The sequence below is a fragment of the Melozone crissalis genome, unplaced genomic scaffold (genome assembly GCF_028551555.1).
Source record: "Melozone crissalis strain CALT ecotype California unplaced genomic scaffold, PUWL_Pcris_2 ptg000034l_1, whole genome shotgun sequence".
NCBI lineage: Eukaryota > Metazoa > Chordata > Aves > Passeriformes > Passerellidae > Melozone > Melozone crissalis.
Window position 1 is genome coordinate 24,840,388 of NW_026535812.1, and position 14,892 is coordinate 24,855,279.

Consider the following 14,892-nt stretch of genomic DNA (forward strand, 5'->3'; position numbering starts at 1 on the left):
GAATTCAACACAAGTGACAGTGTACAACTTTTGTTTCTATCCAAACTGATCATGGGAGGTGCTGTTCCAAACCTTTGTGGATAACCCATCCTCTGTGCTGTTCCCCCAGCAGGAATATTTGCTTGGTGGGAGATGCCCTTTCCCCCAGCAGGAAGAGGAGCCCTGGTTTGCTGCAGTTGCTGGTTGTGTTTCATCTTGGGTTTATTTATAAGCATTTATGCCAGCATGGGGGATGTAAATGCTAATGTTGGTTCTTTTAAAACCTGGCTTCCAAAATGCATAATAGGCAGAGCCTGATAAAATAATACTCTGCAGCCTGTTATGAATATTTCAAAGAATTATTTCTTTATTTTGCACAGAGCTCATCGGGCTGACGTTTGATTCATAGCTGCACAAGCGTACCTGGGGTTGCTAAGGTTACCCAATTTCATTCACCCATGGATAGTTGAGATCTACATAATCCCATCAGATCTTCCACTGCATTTCCAAGTGCTATTGATGAATGGGGCCTTGCTCAGATGATGTGTCCATTTACATGTGATATATCTCACGAGTCCTGTCTTCGGGAATATTGCAGCTGATGAAATTTCCCATTATGTGCACACACAGAGGTGCGTGGGTTTATTCTCAGCTTGAACAGGCCTCAGAATTAGGGGCCAAGGAGGGTATTTTGTACTTGAGTTTTGCTGTTTCTGCCCAAATTGAGAGTATTGTGACTGTGCTTTGGTCACAGTTCTCTGTAGCGGTACCATCTCCTGATTGCCACCAGAAAGGCTCAGCCCCTCACTTCACTGAGCTTACCAGTGACACCCTCAGCACCTCTGAACAGGAAATAGCGCATGAAAAGTGAGCAGCTTTTCCAGCAGAAGTTGCAGGCCCTGGGGGATGGCCCAGGTTGGGCACTGTGGTTCTCAGGGTGATGGGAACCAGGGCACAGCTGGGGCAGGAGGGGAAGATGCACCACAGAGGCCAAAAGTCCCGAGCAGTGGCCTCCCCACCTCCTGAGGACACATATCACATACAACAGATTAATTTCTGTGTTAGGAACCACAGCCAAGCCACAGGTGCCCTTTAATTTGAATTTACAAGGGCTGAACAGCAAACATCAGCCCAGAGTGTTGGGAGACAAAGACTTTAACTCCACCAACCAGCCAAATCCAGATCCCTCTCCCTGTGCCCCTTCTCCTCAGAAGCCCAGCCCAAACCACATCACACGGGCTGGAAGCACTGGAACTGTGGTCTTGGTGGGACTGGGGTGGGCTGGGAAGTGCTGGGGGCCCATGGAACCCCCAGGAGCCAAACTGAAGTGTGGGTGCAGCCGGGGAGGTTACCCCAGGGGAGCATCCCTCACTGCCCCCGTGCCCTGCTGGGACACAGTGGGACAGATCCTGTTTGCATAAAAGGAGTAAAATCAAACAAATTCGGTATGAGTGGGGTGAGGACTGACTGCCCCAAGTCATTTATTCTCAGAGCAGACCTAGTCAGCAGCTGGTCTCAAAAGCCAGAGATATTAATCCCAAATCTTCTCAGAGATGTGTTTGTAAGTGGAAGGAGGAAACTGTTATTGAGGCAATCTGAGGCTGGAGCCTCTGCAGCCCTGCAAAGCCGCGCTGTATTTCATCCTTTAAAAGCTATCACTTTACTTAGCAAGCTGCTTACTACAATTATACAATGTTTTTCTTGGCCCCCAGCTACATTAAACATGCATTTTACAGCGTTTGCTGTGCTCCCCTGAAAGCCTGACTCCGGAGGAGGGGTTGTAAAGGGCGATACTGTAAAAAAGGACACGGGTTCCTCATTAACTTTATAGTTTTACTGCCTTGTTTTGGGGCACCTTCCCTTCCGCCCCTCCCGTGGCCGGTGCACAGCTACTTTACCCTAGCGGATTTGGTTTTCCAGCAGCATCCTCTGCTCCTGGCTGCAAAACCCCTCCTATCAAAGCCCCCAGGCTGAGCGCACAATCACAGAATCTCGGAATCACAGTCATCGAGCGGTTTGCGTGGGAAGGGACCCTGAAGCCCATCCAGTCCCACCCCTGTGATGGGCAGGGGCACCTTCCACTGCTCCGAGCCCCGTCCAAATCCTCTCGCAGGGTTTCTCCCACGGCCGCTCCCCCGCTATCAGCAATAAGGCACCTCCGCAGCGGCGAGGGCAGAGCTCCCTCCAGAGCCGCCCGCCGCAGGATTTATGTTTCCCACACGTTCCCAGGCCAGCTGGACTCTTTTACACCCCTGCGCATTATCGAGACAGGCAGAGCAGCCGATTAAATCATGTTTGAACGTGCATAAAACCTGTCCTCGTTCCTGCGCAGCCCGGCCAGGCACAGGCTCTGCCTGCTGCTAATTATAGCCGATAAAAACTGCCCGGCGCGGCGGAGCCCTCCCGGAGCAGACAACGTCTCGAGCTGTTGATTATTTAGCCCTATTATATATTGATAGCTTAGGATTTATTCCTGAGAGCACAGCCCAATAGCTGGGGCTCGGCTGGCGCTGGGGAGCGGGCTCCGGGGCCGTTAGCCCGGGGTAATCTATCAGCGAGAGGAGGAGGAGGAGGAGGAGGAGGAGGAGGAGGAGGAGGGTGCTCCAGCAATTAGGGAGCAGCAATCCCGGCGATGGGCTATCGGCAGCATAATAGAGATAATGGCTTTTACTGGCCAGGCCGGGCACGGGGCTGCTGGGGAAGCAGTGACATGAGATAAATAGAGAAATGCTCATTAAAAGCTGCTGCGAGCGCGGGCGCGAGGCACCACGGTGTCTGGATGGAGCAGATCCTCCCGATACGGGCGGATGTTGCAGGGAAACCTAGATGGCTGCAAATTTAAGGGCATACATTAAGCTGGTGTTTGTGACAGAATTAAGTTATTTCCAGCCCAACGTGTTTCTTATTACAGCCCCCTCCCCTCCCCACGATGCTATTTTTATAGCCTGCGCTGTGAGATGCCCTTTTCACGTCAAGTTTTCTGCCCCAAAACACCAGATCCCCCGCAAAACACCCCTCTGCACCAGCCCTGGCTGCCAAGGTGGCCAAGGCCAGCTCAGAGCTGTGGAAAGCTTCACCTGCAAGGGAACATCTTCTCACTGGGGTCAAATGTCCATCACCCACCAGCAGTGCTGGTCGGCCAACATCAGGCAGTGCTCTCTGCCCTCTATGGCAGGGAGAGGACCCAGGGGATGGCAGGAGCTGGGCCAGGGGAGGGTTAGTTTGTATAGCAGGGAAAGGTGCTGGGCACTGCCCAGGCTCCCCAGGGAATGGGCACAGCCCCGAGGCTGCCACAGCTCCAGGAGAGTTTGGACCCCGCTCCCAGGGATGCCCAGGGTGGGATTGTTGGGGTGTCTGGGCAAGGCCAGGGAGGGATTGAACTGGACAATCCTTGGGAGTCCCTTCCAGCTCAGGAATTTTGTGATTCTGTTTTATGGACAGCCTACAGGAATGGTGACCACCCCCTATACCCACTTTTCCATTACAGTCTGCCTAAATGGTTCTGACCCATTAAGGAATGGGAATAGGCTACAAGTGCTGGACTCCATATAAATGCATGACCTGTTCACACAAAGAGGGCTGAGCCAGGGATGGGGAAGCAGATTTTGAGGGAAGCAGCTCTCCAGAATGAGAATGTGCTTTACCATCATTAGTGTTTAACCCTTAAACAAAGGGTTTAAGGGGTACAAAATTAACAGGTGAATTATGAAGGTACCAGCTCACACTCAGGAATAAATGAATACGTTTACTACCAACCCCTGAAGATGAGCAGGCAGCAAAGTTAATCAAATGTTCAATAATAAATAAATTAATATACTGGTAATAAATTACCTCATTTTGTCATCACCCAATCTGGGAACCACAAGGTATCAGAGAAGAAATTCATCTTGGAGTTGTGCTGCCTGAATTAATGGGAGCTGGGCACTGGAAGAGGCACAGGGCGAGCATCATTCCCTGGCAAACACCACACACATCCCTCCCTTCTGAAAGGAGGCAGTGAAAGGGTCCGGCTTGAAGATTTTCTCCTTCTGAATATTTCAGTTTAGCTGAATATAAATAAATCAGGCCCTTCCAGACTCAGCAGGATCCTACCTCCTGCGATATTGCTCTGTCATCCTATTCCTGCCCAGCCTTCCTTCGGCATCAGCCCGGCTGCATCCTTTATTAGTTCTGTGCTCGCTACTGGCCCGGGCAGATCCGGTTACCGGAACTCACAATGGCAACTGGGAGCTTCCCACTCACCAGTTTGGCCTCCCAGTGCCCAGGGAGGGCTGGGAGAGGGCCCATCCCAGCAGTGACATCCCTGTTCCCAGCACCAGCCCTGCTTCCACTCCTCCACATGCAATGGGATCAGATCCAAAGGGAGCCCTGGCACAGGGGGATGCACATGGCCAGGGAGCAGGGACCGTGTCCCTGGGGAAGGGATTCCACCCCTGGCATGTGCAAAATCCCTCTCCATCCAAGCAGCTGAGGGGTTTTTGGCTTTTATCTCCTCTCCTCTGACTTGGAGTCAGTGAGCTCAGGCCTTTCCCGAACATCCCTAAAGAGACAATGAGCTGGGGTGAGCTGGGAACACTGGGAGTTACTGGGATGTGCTGGGATCTGCTGGGACATCCTGGCACATGCTGGGATGAGCTGGGATGTACTGGGATCTGCTGGGACATGCTGGGGATGACTTGGGATGTTCACCACCACGCTCATCTCCCTGATCCACACCAAAGCTGACTGCGAAGGGCACGGGCATGGCTCTGTCCAGGCATCCCCTTTTCCCAGCATCTCTTTATTCCCAGTCACTCTTCCCACAGGCACACGAAGGCACCAGGGTGTGAGTGCTGCTCACACGTTTCAGGGAAAGGGAGGGAAGCAGGAATCTGGCAGAGCACCTTTATTTGGTGACCCCTACATCAGTGTCAATCACGGCACACGAAACATCGCAATTTTACAGCAACAACAACTTTGGAATTGTTTCCAAAGACACGCCTGAAGGTTTTTCCTGTATTTCTCTGAAGATTCATGAGCTCAGGCTGTATTTCCCAAGCAGGCTGAGCTTTACTGGCGTGTTCTGCTCAGCAAAGGAGCGAACCCGATAGCGCTGGGCCGGAGGATGTATTGATCTCAGCGCTGAGAGTGCCTTGGCTCCGGGTGGATGAGGCCATGCAAAACGCAGATTGATTTTAGAAAGAGCTGCCAGGAAGAGCTGGGATAGCTCAGGGATGGCAGAGGCACCTGGTCATTCCTCAAATATTTGTCCACAGCCACGGACATGGCCAGAGGACACTGCTCCAAGGGAGGGATGAAGCTGGGAGATGCTGAGATGCGGGACCTGAGCATCCCTGGTGGTGGTGGGACCAGGGAGGGGGTGAATCCACATGTCCTGTGGGTCTTGGTGGGGTTGGAGCATCCCCCTATCCCTCCTTGGGGTCTCCCACACCCCTCTCACTCCAGGCCCAGAAGCAGGACTTGACCCTTGTGGGTCCAGATGGGATATTCTGTGATTCAGGGATTCAGGGACTCAGGGATTCTGGGATTCTGTGATTCAGGGATTCTGTGATTCAGGGATTCGGGGACTCAGGGAGTCTGGGATTCAAGGATTCTGTGATTCAGGGATTCAGAGACTCAGAGATTCTGGGATTCTGTGATTCAGGGATTCTGTGATTCGGGGATTCGGGGACTCAGGGAGTCTGGGATTCAAGGATTCTGTGATTCAGGGATTCAGAGACTCAGAGATTCTGGGATTCTGTGATTCAGGGATTCTTTTTCTGACCCTCTCAGGTTCCATCAAGACCCTCACAATTCCCAATTCCTGCCCTTCTCCAGGCCCTATTTGCTTTCTCTTCCTTACATGGATACTGAAGACATCTCAGGGAGATGACGTGGAGCAGGGACAATAAAATCCCCCAGATTTTGGGAACTGAAGCAGCACCGACCATATTCCTTCAGCCACACACTCATTACACCTAATTTGCATGTCCTAATTTCCAATGCACACAGAGAACGTGGTGAGCAGGGCACCCTCAAAGCTCAGGTCTCCATCCAGTCCTCCCAGACTGCTGGGAATTCTCCTCTGGCTAAAGGGAGTGCAGAACCACGATGGGCATCAAAACCCAAGGGAAACAACAACAAAAAAAGCCATGGCAGCTGTTAAAATGTCTTGTGTTTCTTTCCTGCATGAGAGAAACTATTTAAACTGGCACAAAATAAATTTAGGGAGCATATTCTTGGAATTACATAGAAAAATACCCCATACATTTTGGCAGCAGCTAAACATATCCTTAATGGAATTCATATGGGGCCTGGAGTGATCACAATGTTTGGAGAGGAGCCAGATAGTAAGTAATTTAAACATCACAGGAAATTAAATTTTAGAATTCAATTTTGCATAAAGTTTTCTGTAATGAAAATGTCACACATAAATTATGAAGTCTGATTATATTCTTTTTTGACTTTTTAATAAAATAATAGAGGCACTTGACAGTCAAGAACAAATGCATATTTTATGTGAGGAGCATTACGTTAAAGCAACGTCCTGTGGAAATAATGGAACAGATGTTAACACTGCTCTATCAGTTATCAGGTGCTCTGTTCAACAGCTTCAAACACAAGTATTTATTAAAAATGCTAACGGGATTGTCTCCCAGGGTTATCTAATTGTGGGCTTAAAATGGAGGTCTTTAATGTAATTAATTATAGCTGTGGAATTATAGAGTTAGGCCATAATTTATTGAATATGTGGATGTGTCCACATATAAATTATATGCTGCTGTTAATATGGAATTAATTCCAGGCAGGGGGAGAAGGACTTTGGTGAAAACACCAACTTGGTCATAACAGAGCCATAAATCACAACTAATCCAAATTGTCCCTTCGTTTCCATGGAGGGACTCAACCCTGGCATGTCTCAAACTTCACCCACCCTGGGGGCCATCGAGCCCCTGAGCTGGGCTGAGACCCTGGGGGGACACAGGGACAGCCCTGAGATCCTGCTCCACTGCTGGTCCTGCAGGGTGCTGGATGTCCCAGTGGGAATCGTGGTGGGCATCATGGAGGACATCGTGGTGGACATTGCTGTGGTCATTGTGGTGGACACGGTGCTGGACACTGCAGTGGGCATCGCAGCAGGCCACGTGTCCAGCTGTAAAACCCAGCCCTGCAAGGGCCACCAGAGGCAGCCTTAGATCAGCAAAACTGTATTGATTACGACAACGCCGGTTTTTGGCCAAGGACATTGCTCTGCAGCTGTTCTATAATAACACCAGCTTGGCTTTGTGGGTTTCTCCATATCCTGACAAAGTCCTTGGTGCCTCTTTCTGCCCAGCAGCACCGGATGGGCATTTTGGCCGGGACTGGCACCCGGGGCTGGATGGGATCCTTGTCCTCCTCCTCACCTTGGGGTCAAAGGGATGCAGCATTGTCCCAGCTGACTGCATTGGGAGGTATCAGTGCTGGCTGTATCCCAAAAATTATCTTTGCAGGGAGCAGACAAGGGATATCTTCAGTGCTAGCACGGGGATGTCAAAAAGCTGCTCCCCTCTGACAGAGGACGTTAAAAACAGCCGGGCACAGCAGCCACGGAGCTGCCCCAGCCTCAAGGATGGCTGCAGACTCCAGAGGGAACATGCCAAGGGTTTTCCTTGGGCTCTCCACACTGCCCCACATGCATCCCTGCCCCTGAGAGATTATAAATGTGCCAAGGACAGGATGAAGAACGAAAAAGATCAATGGGTTTGCAGTTTGTGCTCATGCCCGGTTGCCAGTGCCTCACTCCATACTGGCTGGGAATGGGATGAGGGATGGGCAGGAGGGCTGGGGACACCTGCAGCAGCAGCAGCAGTTGGGTGAACAGGGGTTGTGCAGGTGGCTGTCCCGGGAGCTCAGGCATGGGCTGGAGCCTAGGGGGCTGGTGGGGGACAGGAATACCCTGGGGAGACACCTCTGCTCCTCTTGGAGATGTCCTGCAGATGCCTTGTCCCCTCTTTGGGTGTCCCAGGGGTTTCCAGCATGAACCAGCACTAAAGGCTGACAAATCCTCCATCCTGGGGCTGGTGACAGAGACATTTTGTCCCTGCAAGAGCAGCACAACCCCGTTCCTGCTCCCACAGCACAACCACACCGGGTGATCCCAGTTTTGGGACTGGGGTGTGCTGTGTGTGGACCATCCCCACATCGAATCCTCCTACCAGTTTGAGGAGAACCTGGTGGCACGTGTGGCATGTCCCTGGGGCATGTCCCCACTGCCATCCCCACCAGGGGACCTGGATTCCTGCAGGGAGGATCCACAGCTCCTGCACACCCACGGCTGCAACAGGCTGCAGCCTCTTCCAAACAGCTCGGAAAAATACAGTGGGATTTGTTTGCTTGGATTTAAATGGGGAAATTATTTGAATTTCTCCACCCCCAGGTGAATGATTTAGATGGCCTTGACCCCAGGCTGACTGCAGGGATTAATGTGGGATAATGATTGCTGAGGCTATCATTGCAGCAGGCATCATTAATTATCCTTATTGATTGGAGCTTTCAAAGATAAAGCATTATGCTGACTGGAAAATACCCTCTTCCTGCAAGGTCAAGGCTAAAATAGGGCAGCTAAATAATTGCATTAACAAACAAAGAAATAAAAATAACCTCTTGCAGAGTTGTGTAATTAAGATCCAATTACAGCGTTCGGCCCTGGCGGCAGAGCGGCCTTGCCTTGTGTGGGATGAGGGATAGAGGATGGGGGATCTCATGGGATCCTGCCAGCTTCACCTGCAGCCCCCAGGGGCTGGGGATCCCTTGGAAACACTCCGGGGATGGGAAATTAAAAGGGTCAGATGGAGAAAATGATAAATGGCCTCAAGTCCTGTTAGATCACTTTGGGGTCAGAGAGGAGGTTCAGAGCTGTCCCAGGGATGTTCCTGCTGATATCCCTCACTCCCTCCCTTCCCCTCCTGCAGCATTCTTGACCATACTGAACACCTGGCTGCAGTTTGCTCCCATGTCTGTCCTGTATCACTGGGCACCCACTGCCCCAAAGCTGTGTGTGCCCCACCCCTGGCAGTGTCCAAGGCCAGGCTGGACAGGACTTTGAGCACCCTGGGGTGGTAGAATGGTGGAATGGGTCCCTGCCCACAGTGGGGAGTTGAATAAGATGGGCTTTAAGGTCCCTCCCAGCCCAACCCATTTGATGATTCTATGTTCCCAGGCCACCACTCCAAAGGAGAAATCATCCAAATCCAACCCTCTGGTTCCATGTGTGCTGGGTGTGAATGAAGATTCCCACATCCTCCAGGAGAGCTGAAGCCCTACAAAGTGACATGATGTCAGAGTAATTAAAGCCCCAAAGTGCCTTTGGTTTGGTGCAGGTGACTCCTGGCCCTGCCACCCCTCTGGCTGCCAGCACACGGCACAGCCAGCTGGGAATTACTGCTGCTCTTTGAGGAATGTCTGCCTAGAGGTCTCAGTTTGTTTTGTGTTTTGTCATGTGCTCCGCTGCCTGATAGGATGTGATGTGAGGTTGTGAAGTGTGTTTCAAACTGAAACATTTTTTTGACATCCATTTAATTAGAATTATTTTAATTCAAACATTTGTCATTAGGAAAGCAGACGATCTGGCACGCGCCCCAGCAGCCCTCCTGCTCCTCGTCATTAGGAATTCTTAAACCAATAAAATAATTTATTTAAACATGAGTATCAATTTCCATTTAAGGAATTTTACAACGTGGATTTGAGCTGAGGGAGCCCAGTCTGTATCAGCAGGAAAGATCAGTCCCATCATGGAAAGCTGCCCTGAACGTGGGGTTATTCATCCCTTACAATGGGTTTCATGAAAGACAGATTCCTGAGGATGGGAGCGTGGGGTTGAGCACTGCCAGGGGGAGGTTCCCAGGAGCAGGACCAGTGTCTTGGGATGTTTTCCCACTGCTGGAACAGGGATGGGAACCTGACCAAAGGAAATGAGTGCTGTGTTGGTGCAGAGACCAGCCCATCCTCTGCCCTCCAGCACCCAGGCCAGGGATGCTGCTCCTGTCCCTGGCACAATATCAAATTCATTCCATTTGTCTTCTCCAGAGCCCTGCAGGAGCACACAGAGGATCTGCAGGGGCCTGAGGTCACACCCTGAAAGGATCAAAGCTCTGGTTCCTCCTGCTGCAGGTTCAACCTCCAGGATTAATAGATGAGACCGAATAGTTTTGATTTCCAGCTGGTTTTTTTTGCTGAGGCGACCCAGAAGCGCTGGAGGATGGACCTGGTGTGGTGATGATGGGAGCAGCCAGGCTGGATGCTGCTCCTGTGCTGCTGGGATTGCAGACTGGGGCAGGGAACAGCAGGAGCTGTGCTGGCCACGGGCCAGCACCCACGGCAGGGTGGCATCGGCGTGGAGCCTGCCCTGACAGCTTCATTAGCCAGAGATGATCTTTGCAGAGCTGGAGATGTCACGTTGGGTAATTTATACGTCCCCAAATATGCAGATTTTCCTGGGCTTCTTGGGCAGAGTAACCCAGCGAGCAGCACGGTGTGAGCTGGGGAGGGGGGAGTCTCTTGGAGAATTGTGCTGTTCTTTAGAGTTGTCACTCATTATAGGTTGCAAAAGGGGGGGAAACTGTGAAAAGGCAACTCCAGGAGCAAAAAGAGTTTGCATTATTGTTCACCCTGTGAAAAGCAAGGTGCAGGATGTAAAGCACCGGGGGAAAGCTGCCAACAATGGACCCCATAGCAACAACAACTTCTAAGGGGGAGCGGGTGGTGCACATCCCACTGCCCACGCCTTGATCTCGGTGTTCCAGCCCCGGGAGCCAGGCGGCCCCGAGGGGACAAAGGCCCCCTGCTGCCCGCCAGACAAAGGCAGCTCCTTCCCGGCACAATGCACGGCACGGCGGGGCTGGCACAGGCACAGCTGCGCCCGGCACGGCTGCACCCACACAGGGCACGGGGTGCCGGGGGGAACGGGGGCTGCAGGGTGGTGGGAGGCAAGGGAGCCCCTGGGGGTCCTGCCCCAGCTGGAATGGCCCATGGTGCTAATCAGGGTCCCATCCTGCTGGCACAGCCCATGGTGTCCGTTGGGATCTCATCCAGATGGCACAGCCCACGGTGCCCGTTGGGATCCCATCCTGCTGGCATAGCCCATGGTGTCCGTTGGGATCTCATCCAGATGGCACAGCCCATGGTGCCCGTTGGGATCCCATCCTGCTGGCACAGCCCATGGTGTCCGTTGGGATCTCATCCAGATGGCACAGCCCACGGTGCCCGTTGGGATCCCATCCCTGTTGGCACAGCCCATGGTGCCCATTGGGATCTCATCCCAGCTGGCACAGCCCATGGTGCCCATTGGGATCCCATCCCAGCTGGCACAGCCCATGGTGCCCATTGGAATCCCATCCAGCTGGCACAGGCCATGGTGCTAATCAGGGTCCCATCCAGTTGGCACAGCCCATGGTGCCCACTGGGATCCCATCCCTGTTGGCACAGCCCATGGTGCCCATTGGGATCCCACCCCTGTTGGCACAGCCCATGGTGCCCATTGGGATCCCATCCCAGCTGGCATAGCCCATGGTGCCCATTGGAATCCCATCCCAGCTGGCACAGCCCATGGTGCCCATTGGGATCCCATCCCTGTTGGCACAGCCCATGGTGCCCACTGGGATCCCATCCCTGTTGGCACAGCCCATGGTGCCCATTGGGATCCCATCCCAGCTGGCACAGCCCATGGTGCCCATTGGGATCCCATCCAGCTGGCACAGCCCATGGTGCCCATTGGAATCCCATCCAGCTGGCACAGGCCATGGTGCTAATCAGGGTCCCATCCAGTTGGCACAGCCCATGGTGCCCATTGGGATCCCATCCTGCTGGCACAGCCCATGGTGCCCATTGGGATCCCATCCCTGTTGGCACAGCCCATGGTGCCCACTGGGATCCCATCCCAGCTGGCACAGCCCATGGTGCCCATTGGGATCCCATCCCAGCTGGCACAGCCCATGATCAGCATCCTGGGGCCATCTCCCGCAGCATCCTGAGCGAAGGCACAGTCAATTCCTCACTCATTGCCCCCTTCCTCCCCTCCTCCCCTCCATGGGAGCTATTTTGAGCTTTTGGGGGCCTGCTGGTGCCTCCTCCCCTTTGTCACCGAGCACAAACCACGGGGTTCAAACCACATTTCCCTCGTTGCATTAGCGAGAAGCAGAGTAATTTTGACTCAATTTTTACATGCAAAGGTCACCATTAAAAAGTCATCATTCAGCTGCTCCCAGGGCTGGGTCCTGCCTGTGCTGTCATTAGAGCAGAACTTCAGGAGGTTCTGCCTGAAACGAGGGGGTATTTTTAGCTGACTTTATCAGAAAGGGAGCTGGGGGTGCATGGGGAGATAAGGGCATGGTTTAGATTTCTGCCTTTACGCTCACTGTCACATTCAAAAAAATAAATCATAATTTTGATTTTCCATGTCCCTGAGGGAGAGATTGACAAGAGCATCCAGTGCTCATAATTGGATCATTCCTCTGGGAAAGTTGGCTCCTCCACTGAAATTCTTACATGCTCTAAGGAAAATTGCTCTCAATGTTATTGAAAATATTTTAGGAGACTGAAGATTCTGGGGCCTTTCCAATTCGAGTGCTCTGGTCGGTCATGCCAAAGGAAGACAATAATGGGAACCAAATCTGGAGAGCATTGCACTTAATTGGAGCCCGATCCTGCAGGCTCGGAAGGCCCAGGACCCCCGGGGGCTCTGAACCCTCTTCTGGTGGGGACTTGCAGGAAGGAGCCGCTCGGACGCCTTCCAGAATAGATGCCTGAAATAAATTATTGAAAATCTTTGGGCTTTTTTTTCTTTTGATAATGAAAAATTCAAGTGTTTTGACATGGGTAAGTGCTGGAGAGCGGGGCTGCAAGAGGCTGGTGCAAAACCTCTCCTGCACAATGCTCTCCCCTGCCACTGCAGGATTTTGGAGACAAACCTTTGGGATGTGTGTGAGCAGTGGTTTGCAGCTCCTGTTTGCCTGCTCAGGATCATGAGGTTCCTTGTAGAGATGCTCTGTGATCCTCAACCTCCATCTGAAGGACACTGAAGCCAGGTGGGGATGGGGCTCTTCCCTGAGGGAACAAGTGACAGGACAGGAAACAACCTCAAGTTGCACTAGGGGAGGTTTAGGTTGGATATTAGGGAAAATTTCTTTGTGGGGAGGTTTGTCAAAGCCTGGAACAGGGCAGTGATGGAATCGCCATCCCTGGAGAGATTTAACAGCCCTGTGGATGTGGCACTCGGGGATGTGGGTTAGTGGTCCTGGCACTGCTGAATGATCAGACTCAATCTTGAAGAGCTTTTCCAGCCTAAGGGATTCTGGGATTCTCTTGGCTCCCAGCCATGATGGGCACCATGGGGGGACATGCTGGGGATCCTCCATCATTCCCTGTGGAAGTGATGGTGCCATGCACAGTTTTACCCAGCTCACTTTTGGAGGAAGAGGCTAAAAGGGAAGGTTTTGAGGAGATATAGCCTTCCCCGTCTTCCACATAAATTAATTGCACAGTTTAATAAACTAACAGGTGGTTCCACTTCAGAGTGAGCAGATGTTACCCTGAAATGAGCAGAGTCCCCCCTCGCCACTCCCTCATCCCCCAGCTTTCTATCCTTTCTATCTTCCCCTTTCTCCTCACCTCTTCCCTTTCCCCTTTCTTTCTCCCTCTGATTTATGAGCAGCTCCAATATGAAATATTTTGTCTGGGCTCTATGAATATTGATGATGGGGTCGTGCTGATTTGAGCTGTGTTCATAACTTGCTGTGCTTCCTGGGAGCATCCCTTCTGCTCTTCCATCCCGATTTATTCCACAGAGTTTTCGGGAGGCAGCCCCATTTGTTAAAGCTGCCTCTCGCCTGCACATTTGTCTTGGATTATCTCCCGAGGAGAAGACGATAAGTACTTACACAAACCTACGCCGAAATTAAACACACAAAACAAATGAGCCTGGCGTGTTCACATTCTTTCATTTCCAGGGATAATGCCCGGGAGGAAACACTTGTGTGACCGCAGATGGAGGATGGGTTGGGAGCCCCAGGAGGATTTGGGCTGCCCTCTTTAGAGGAAAGCTCTCCTCTGCTTCCCATATGGAGAGAAAAAATGATAGCACTGCTAATGGCTGGGGCATGGCTGGGCACCGAAGGGAAGGAGGAGGTAGCTGGGGATGGAGGGGAGACTGGAAAATAATAATGGGAAATGTTTTGATAAGAAGCGTTGTGGTCTTATACAAATATTCCAAAACTTCTGGAGCCCATTTATCCCCAGATTGAAGCCAGATGACAGCAAGCTGTTCGCATGGGCTGGAATGTGCCTCCAACAGACACCCAGTTCTCTGGGCTGGGGACCCAGGGGGGAATGTGGGGGCTGCTCTGGGTGGCTCCTTCTCCCCTCGCCTCCTCCAGAGCCCCAGACATCCCTGTCCAACCATGGCTGGGCACTCCTGCTCCCCTGGGACCTGCTCACAGTCACTGACATCCCTCCTGTGGTAAAAGGAGAGGCCTCAAATTGGGGCACAATCCTGGAAACTGTGAATGGTGCATGGAAGGCACCTCAAGCTTTTCAAAGATTGGAGAAGGCCCAGCCAACACCAGGAGCCCACAACAGCCTGGCACATCCCTGTGCCTGGAGAACATCTAAGCCAGAGCAATTTCCACCTCTCCCTTGACCACCCTCCCCTTTTGCCTTCTTGTCTAGCAGGCACCAACACTGAAATTTCCTTTCTGTCCCTCCTAAGCTGCTTGTGATTTTGAGGAACAAGTGGCAATAAAAAGTGTTAAACACTAATCACTAATTTCCTCCTGGAAGATCTAAGTGTGATCCTGGTGCTCATTTTCCCTGGAGCAGCTGCAGGGCTGGGAGCATCCAGCAAGGACCACAGCACCATTCCCTGCTGGGGTTTGGCTCTTTACCTCTGCATGGGCAATG